The following is an 8759-nucleotide window of genomic DNA, read 5'->3' as shown; positions in this document are numbered from 1 at the left end:
TATTTCAACTTAGCATGTTTCCTTAATATCTGATAACGAATTGGGGTCATTTTTGGATTTATTACATTAAATGTATTACATATTGGACCTTTTAATGATGCACAATGTTGAAACGGGGCAGGACCTATTGCCAAGATACTAAGAGGGTACAGATGCCACTATGAGGACCGCAGTAGTGCATCAATGGTATTGACTGTTTTTATTTTTTGTGTTTTTCCTTTTTATAGTATTTCAAAATATGTTAATTTTTTAGAACAGGGCACTTATACATCTTACAAAACATATCAAACAAATTATCCTTTTTCTTACACCCAATTACTCAAACACCACAATGTCCCTTACACTCTAAACACATTCTTTGCTCCAAAAAACTACAATGAGACATGTAAATTCATACGAAGTAATGAAGTAAATCCACCTTATAGTAGTCTTTTTTCAGGGAGATGGCTCCAGGAAATTGTCGGAAGACAGGACCACAAACAGACGTACGGTGTGAGGTTTCAGGTGTGGAATTGATTTGTTTCTCTCCTGTGAGCTGCACCTTCGGTATAAAGTGTCAAACTTTTTTTGATTCTTTAGCTGCGGTTCCACTGCACAAGCATCACATTGCCTTCAAATGTGGATACTAGTATTACTGCTGTCGTAGATTGTGTAATGTATTGCATTGCTGTGGTTAGATACAACAAGGAAAGCTATCCTCCAGATGCATATGCATGTTTCTTTAATGATGCCAAAGTATGTCAACAAACAAAGAGTTAATCTATTGGAAGGTAGAAATGTTAGCCCCTATCTTCATTTCTATACAAGACTGATGGCTACAGTCTACAAACTGTATCTGATGTGTTTCAAGAGAAAAATTACTACTGACAAAGTGGAGCAAGGTTTAAGGTAGATAACAAGAAGGCAACTTAATGATAGCAGAAACATATGTGTAGCTTCGTAATAATTTCCTAGAATACTGATTCATGCTTTTTAGTCAGTCTGTTGTCTTCATAATGATGTATTGTCTAAAACTATAGCACAGTAACTGGATCTTTAGTAGACACTTGAATTTCTTTTTTTTTTGTACCTCATAAAACGCACAATATTTAAAGGAGTCTCACAGTCTGGACTCCAGAAGTTGTTTTTAGGAAAAAAGTTTCTTTTATGAAGAGAGATGTCTTGCCCAAGCAGTAACGGGTTAATGGGATGGAAGATGACAGTATTTTTTTTTCATATTCTGTTTAATTAACCAGCAGTGTCACATTTAAGCTAACTTTGGATATAGATGAGAAACGTGTGCCAAATGTATCACTGGCTTTAACTTTAAATTATATGCCATGCATGTATATATAATTTAGCATTATCTAGATGTACCTTTTCCTACAGTTTGTTTTTTGTAATAAATGATCTGCACTTGAACTGTACTTGACAAATGCAAACATTACAGACATGGTTATCCTGAAGTTATCCACTTGGTGTCATATATATATATTGCTAATCTACAGAATAACGGATCATCTTTAATATTTAAAAAATTGTTTTGTTTAATTTTTTATTATGATCTAATTTCATCTACAATAACTTGACTTTGGGTGCAGTTCCTCTGGATTGCCAGAAGAGGGAGTTCATGTGTCTGGTCTGGATACATATCCATGCAACACTATACTGTACTAAAGGACTACAAGTTTATTTTTCTCCTTTTTTTGGAAGGGGAAAAAATGAAGTAAGTAAAGGTTTATTTCTATAGTACCTTTTTTAAAAGAGGTTACAAATTGCCTTACAAAAGGGAAAAAATGTTAAAATAACAAAAGATGAGGACAGTACACTACAAACAGCACAACAGAACAATTAGAGGCATCACTAAAACACCCAAGAGAGAGTTTGGTGACCTGAGTCCCAGGGGGAGACTGTTCCACAACCTGGACCCAAAAAGGCACATGGAGTTTTTAAACAAACTATTATTATTGATATTTGCAAATGAACCCTTCCATCTAACACGTAGTCAAACACAGCTGTTGTGAATCCCCTGCACGTTTTAGTTGAGATACTGCAGCACAGAGCTTGCAGAGGGGAAATTACAATTCTGGACCGTTTTTTTCACAACAGTCCAATAAGATGAGCTCATTTCCTGGTTATTGAACTTCCCTAGTGAGGTTTGGCACATGATGTAGCACATCTTTGCCTGCCACCCACTTAACCTAATATAATCATACATTATGTACTGCTCTGAAGATGCCCCGATGGTTCATGCCAGACTGTGTGAGAGGGAGGGAAATGAAGGATTCATATTGAATTCGCCTCGTAAAAATGTATCATTCACTTTTCTTAGAAAACAGCATTGCCATTTTGACACTGTTTTTTTTTCACAGGATGTGCGTATATATGCAGGACTACTTTTACACAGTGCCTTTGATGCACAATGAAAGCCCCAACGTGATGTTATGCTCCAGAAGCTGCTAATGGTCTGTCAGTTGTAGTTCCAGTGTGCTGATGTCGAGTGTGGTGCTTTGTTGATGCCAATTTGATCTCAGCTTGAATTGAAATCCAGTCACTTGTGGCTCGCTGTTTGAAGTTCAGTTTTTCTTTTTTTCTTTTTTATATTAACAAAGCACCTCAGATCAAAACTGCAGGCCTGCAGCAGCAGTTTCCTTTTCCTGTCCAATATCTTATATATGCTGAGTCACTAAATCTGCACCTGCCCGAGTTTGTGTTTGGTGTGTCAGTCTGTGTGTGGGCTTGCAGAGTGTGTGCAGCTGTCTAAGCTACAAGGTGTTTGGGCAGATGGGTGACTAGACCATGCTAAAGAAACAGATTTAAAAAAAAAAAAAAAACTAAATCTGTGTATGAAAGCTCTGCAGATAATCGGTCTATCCTAATTCTGTTAAGGATTTCTACCAGAGCCCAGTGCTGAGCCACACCCTTGTGTAACAACATTATGAATCAATCTGAAATGGATGGGCAGGATGTGAGGGGATTTAGTAGCTTTTTCAGCTCTGCATATAATGATGGACACCATTAGTGCTGAGTTTAGTTAAATAAAGGAAGGAGCCTTAAATGGTTTACTGACATACTTCTGGTGGAGCCACACCCAAAAGGCAGCTTGGTTTCTGCGTTCAGATTTTCATTAACATTGAAATTATTTTGCAAATAGAATGTTTTTTTTTTTTTTAACATATTTTTGTATTGACTTTTTCAATTACGATACAAAGGACACAAAACAGAACAAAACAAGGCACGTCAATAAGAACAAATAGGCACTTCAAGATATTCCAAATGTAGAGATGTTAGTGGTATGTTTAACTGTTATGGTAACTGACTGACTCTCATCATGGCGTTTAAAGGTGCCCTGCCATACAAAACTGTTTTTACTTGCATTTTTTGAAATATGTTAGGTCCATATGTGTTTGTGTTATGTTGAATGTGAAAATGAACTGCTACCTCCTTTGTCAGCTCTAGCCACTGAAAAGAAATAAGCAGAGAAATCAGGCCAATTAGCTGGTCAGTCTGACATCATATTGGCTGAGCTCATTAGCTCGCCCAGTTGGGCTGGGTAAAGGATTCTGACAGCCAGGCTCTCATTGGCTAGCTGTTAGCACAAACAGCTTAGCTTGTTGAATATTAGTGAGAACTGGCAGAAATCGAGCTGAGTCTTCCTGTAGGCTTTCTATACCGCGCTAGAATGGCTTGAAACAAGGTAACCAAGGCATTTTTTTCCACAAAAAAATGTTACAGAGTCCATGGTAGAACTTCAGACATTACCACAAAGTAATGAAATACGTGTGGCAGGGCACCTTTAAGGAAAAGAAAGAATAACACTAAGGAGTAACAAACAATGTACATGCACAGATGGACACACTAAATAGAATGTTTGAAACCATTTTCTAAATGATGCAGCAGCAAATTAGTTATAATATTCATTGAGTTTTGCGTTTTCCCCTTCGCTCTGGATCAGTGCCCCTCACCGATTGAAAAGGCTGACGGGCTGCTGATGAAACAGCTGCCAGACTCCTGCAAAGAGCGGGGATGGAGAAGCAGAGCTCACACACTCTCACTCTTCATTGAGGCACATTAACAATGTGTTCACTGATGTGTCCGCGGTTGATGATTTCTGGTAAGCCTTCATTCCTCCCTTCACATCACAGAGTTTCAGATTTCTCTTCGCCTCAGTCTTTTTCTTCTGAATATCTCGACTCTTTCCCCTTGTCTCTGAGCTTGATTAGAGAAAAAAAATGTCAGATGTTTTAACCCATTCACTCTTTCTTCTCTCTGTGAGTCTTTGTACGTCTTCTCCCTTTTCATTGATTTCTATTGTTGGGCCCGCAGCTGCAGCTCAAAAAAAGCATTCAACTAGCAGCTATTGTGGGCTTGTACCATAGGGAAGTGGACACTGCTAAACTACAAGCACAGAAAATGAAAATGAAACTTTCTTTTTTTTTGTGGTTTTATTTAGGCGTACTCCCAACTATCCAAATCTCAGGAAACAAAAACTCTTTGTGTATGTGAAAAGAAGAACATTTATCATGCAACTTAGTGTGACAAATTTCATTTTAAGCAGAGAGAATAAACATAGGTGGAAGAAAAACTCTTTTTATCCTGTCTCCTGGAGACTGAAATAGAATCATCAGGGTAATCAGGGTTATCTCAGTTTGGCTCTGAGACATGTGTTGCAAACTGGAGGCAGGAGTTTAAAAGACATGGGCATGTAGGCTACTGCACTGGGAGGGTAACAAAAAATTACGCTATTAGTCACTATGGGAATTGTTGGATCAAGTGTTTTTGGAGTTGGACCCATAGTAGGACAAAAATCTGTTGTTTCAAAATTGTCTCTTGTGAGTCCCCCAACTTTATGAAAGTGCAATAGGCTACTGGAATAACCATTTAACCTCTTTTGGCTTCCTGATTGACAATTAAAGTTGAGGATATTTTGCTTGTTCTTATAGAACTAAATTATTTAGGGATTATTTCTATTTATATAACGGCTACTAGATTGTAACCATGCACTCAACTTTTGTCTGGGGAATGTTTGGGAATATTTTCATCTGTGAAAGACAAGGTTTGGGCTACGCCAAATAAAAACAAAGCTGTACGCCATCATAAGCGCTCTCTGGACCTTAGTTTTTAAACAATTAAATTAAGTTGCTCCTAAATCCCCAGGACACTCTCTTCCAAGCACCCCTAGGTGGCCCCGGACCCCAGGGTTCGAGTTTTGGTTTGAGTTTGACGTCACTCCCGCTTTGCATAACCACCAGTCTCGCGCTGTTGATTGGACCGCTCGCGGGATTTAATCTGCATCTTCTTTTATGACCACCACGCTTTCGTCTTCAATCTGCAGCCGGACTCCTCGGTCACTCCCCCCAACCCCCGCCCTCCCGCCCGAGTCCATCCTTCATGAAGTCTGCCGCCGCCGCCTGCCGCTGCTCAAACGTGGAGGGAAGAACACGAAGTGGGACGCTCTCCGCTGACTGCGCGGGGTTATTGTTAGTCCGGTGAAATTTACTGCTCTGCCGACATATTTAGTGCATTTTACCTCAGTGCCGGACCGAAAGGGAGGCACTGTTTTTTTCTCCGGGAGTCTTCAAAAGCAGAGTCGGCGGTTTGGAAGGTAAAGAGAATGTATTACGTACGACATTATTTAAGTTACGGTGCATCACCTTATCATGTCTTTGTGCTATTTTAACCGTAAAGTAACGTTGCCTCGAACATGACTGCTTTGCTTAGGGAAGCCCACCCTTTTTGGGAGAATTTTAAACGAACCAGTCATTATTTGTTTTGAAGCCAGAAGCCCTCTTTGCAATGTGGAGTGGCCAGTTTGTGTCTGGATGTGATGATATATGTGTAACGTTAGCATGGCACGCGTCGTTTAGGGCGGTGGTTTTAACGTGTGTTTTACTCTTAAAGCTCAATTTATTCGGGTGTACAGTGGTACAAGACTCAGCTGGCACGGTCTTAGTTGTAGAGGGTTCAATTTATTGACTGGCTTCATGTGTTTCTCTCAGCAAGCTGCTGCACGGTACACCGCTATTGTTCTGTGAGGCTAAACCGGGCCTTTTGCTAAACCTGGGGAAATTCAGCATGTTTGTTCTCCGAGACAAATGGTATTATTAAAGCTCCACTTGCGGCTTAAAACCCCTAGAAACCATGAAAACAATGGTTCTAAAAATGGGGTCCTGGGACCACTTAGGGGTGCTTGAAAGGGACCCAAACAACACGAGAAACAGTTTGATAATGTTGTTGGTGAGAAGGGAAAAAGACTATAAAAAGTATCACATCTGTTTGAAATGTTGTAGGAACTCTTGTTAATATATTGATCCAAAAGAGCTAGTCTAGGCTTTCAGTTTATTTGGGATCCTGAAGTCTGAGTGTATGGTTTTGTATGAGATTAGTTGAAATCTTTGCCTATATGGAAATATATGTGTCAGCCGCATGTCATACATCACTGGTGTATTGATAGATATGAAAATTTAATTTTGAAGTAGCTTGCACACTAGATTTCTTGCATGCACACACAAGTCCTTAAGTGCCTTCTCAGTTGTTTCTTGACAGGATAACCATAATCTGTTTTCATATTTGTCTACCTGCACATGGAGTGATCTCATTCTTGATTTGGCAGAGTGACATGACAAAAGAGAGGAATACAGAGACAAACAAGCAGATGGCATCGTCTGCAGATCTCAGTGATAAAGGGATGCTGTTCATCATCCAGTGTTTGGCATAGAGTCTACATTACATAATCAGTGTGTTTTGGGCTGTCTGGGTGTGTAGGGCAGGGTTTGGATGTGGGAGCAGTGACGTGTGTGTGTGTGTGTGTGTGTGTGTGTGTGTGTGTGTGTGTGTGTGTGTGTGTGTGTGTGTGTCGCACCTTTTCTGATCTTTCTGGCCGAAGAATTATAGGACAGGAAATTGGGAGGGGGGGATGACATGCAGCAAAGAGCCACAGGTCAGAACTGAACTCGCGGCTGCTGCGACAAGGACTGAGCCTCTGTACATGGGGCCCACGCTCTATAAGGTGAGCTAACCAGGTGCCCCTCAAAATCATGTTTATTAGCAATTCTCATAAAGTTAGGGAAAGTAACCAAAGTAATTTAAAAGTATCATGGTGATGAAACAATGTAAAGTATGCTTTTGGAGCTTTTTAACAGGGGCTCAGTGTCTCCAGAACCCTAAACTGAACATTAAGGTTTAGGGAAGCATCTTAGTCCATCCAAATTAACTGTTAGTTTTGGTGTCTCTTTGAGGCTAGACTGTTATTTCCAGCCTGTGAATTGGGACACGGCACGTGTTTTTATTCTGCACAGCCACTTCCGCTGTCCCCACCTCTGTTTCCCTTTTTTCTTCCTAAAGGCCAAAGCAAACCAGAAGAGCTCAAAATAGTTCTCGTTTCACTGCATCCTTTAACCTTGAGAGAAGTTTCAAGGGATCGGATACGGTGGTTTGAAATGGCCTTCTTTTATGACTGAACTGATAGGGTGGCTGCAGTTGTTGTTTATATTTCAGGCATGAGAGAAATGCAAGTTGTTGACATTGCAACATTTGTGGGTGTGTGACTGTTTAAAATGCCACCCATTGGGTATCAAATCAAGGCTGAGGTTCTGTGAGTGAAATACCGGTTTTGTGTCTTCAATGAAATGCCTGTTTTCTGCTCAACTACTTGAGAGCTTTTCTCAAGCTTAATAAAGCTATGTCAGATTTCGGCAACTTTAGCCTGCCTGCCCAAAAGTTGATTTGATCTGAGATGACAGGCCTTTTCAACTAAAACTGTCTTGTCTGTAGTGTCTTCTTCACTCTGTTAAATGAAAGGGTTTTCCGCAGGGTCTTAAAGTCTAAAATTTCAAAATCAAAATTTTAGGCCTTTTTTAAAGTCTTAAATTTGCTGAAGTAATGTGTTCTAGGTCTTGAATAATTTTAAACCGGTCTTAATTTTCCTATGTGCATGCAACGCTACCTCTAATTCTCTTTTTATTTTTGTGGTGTTGTAGTTCTTTCTTTCGCTATTCCAAATATAATTTCGCTGTATTACGACTACAACTGAGACTAACGTGCAACTTATATTGCAGCCAATGAGCTTTCGTGTTATTGGCGAGAGTCTCTTTCGGATTGTACCACAGACATAAAACGGATTTTATTCTTCAGCTATGGGGAAGTACAAGTTTAGCGATACTTGGCTTGAAAAAGGGCTTAGTTGATGTTGTAAAAAAATTTCATTCATAATTGTCCTAAAAAAGGTCTTAGAATGTCTTCAATTTGTCTTAGTGAAATCTGCAGAAACTTTGATATAAGGGCTGATTTTGGGCTTCTTATTACAGCTGTGAGAGCAGTGTTTCCTCTAGAATTCTTTTTCAGCGGTGGCGGGCAGGGGCGTCTGCCGACAGCAGCATTAGCTAACATTAGCTACTTGTCTCATCTGGAGTTTGATAAACAGTAAATTCATCAAAGTCAGCGTGCCCAACACTATTTTCCAATAAACTGTAGCTGTCAAATTTCCCAGGACCCGCGTGAGTGCGGATTTCATGTCGCGGCTTTCGTCGCTGTTTATCACTTATTGAGTGAAGTAGTACTCGCCCTGTTGTTTATTTGGATGCCATGACTTTGCGAGTGATGACGTCCTGTCACTGTTCCAGTTGCTCTGCTCACCCTAGGGGGAGAGAGAGAGAGAGGATGACAGTTCGCTTGAGTTCAGTAGAGCAGACGGCTCTACGACTTCATAACTTCTCATAAACGGCCGAAGGAGCGGTGGTGCGTGGTGTAGTCTACATAGCGGAAACCCTGTTGTGCGTCTG

At 40.2% G+C, this 8759-nt stretch overlaps 1 protein-coding gene across 1 annotated transcript in view; it reads left to right on the top strand.

Moving 5' to 3' along the window:
• The first annotated feature begins 5350 nt into the window (after positions 1–5350).
• The window catches only part of prr36a (proline rich 36a), a 37475-nt gene continuing 34066 nt past the window's right edge, over positions 5351–8759 (top strand). The window contains exon 1 of the mRNA XM_028596494.1: positions 5351–5584. The gene's annotated coding sequence lies outside the window, so the exon portion shown is untranslated. The remainder of the gene's footprint in view (positions 5585–8759) is intronic.

This window comes from Perca flavescens, chromosome 2 (genome assembly GCF_004354835.1).
Source record: "Perca flavescens isolate YP-PL-M2 chromosome 2, PFLA_1.0, whole genome shotgun sequence".
Classification (NCBI taxonomy): Eukaryota; Metazoa; Chordata; class Actinopteri; order Perciformes; family Percidae; genus Perca; species Perca flavescens.
The sequence above is the reverse complement of the archived record's forward strand: the minus strand, read 5'-3'. Positions and strand labels throughout refer to the sequence as shown.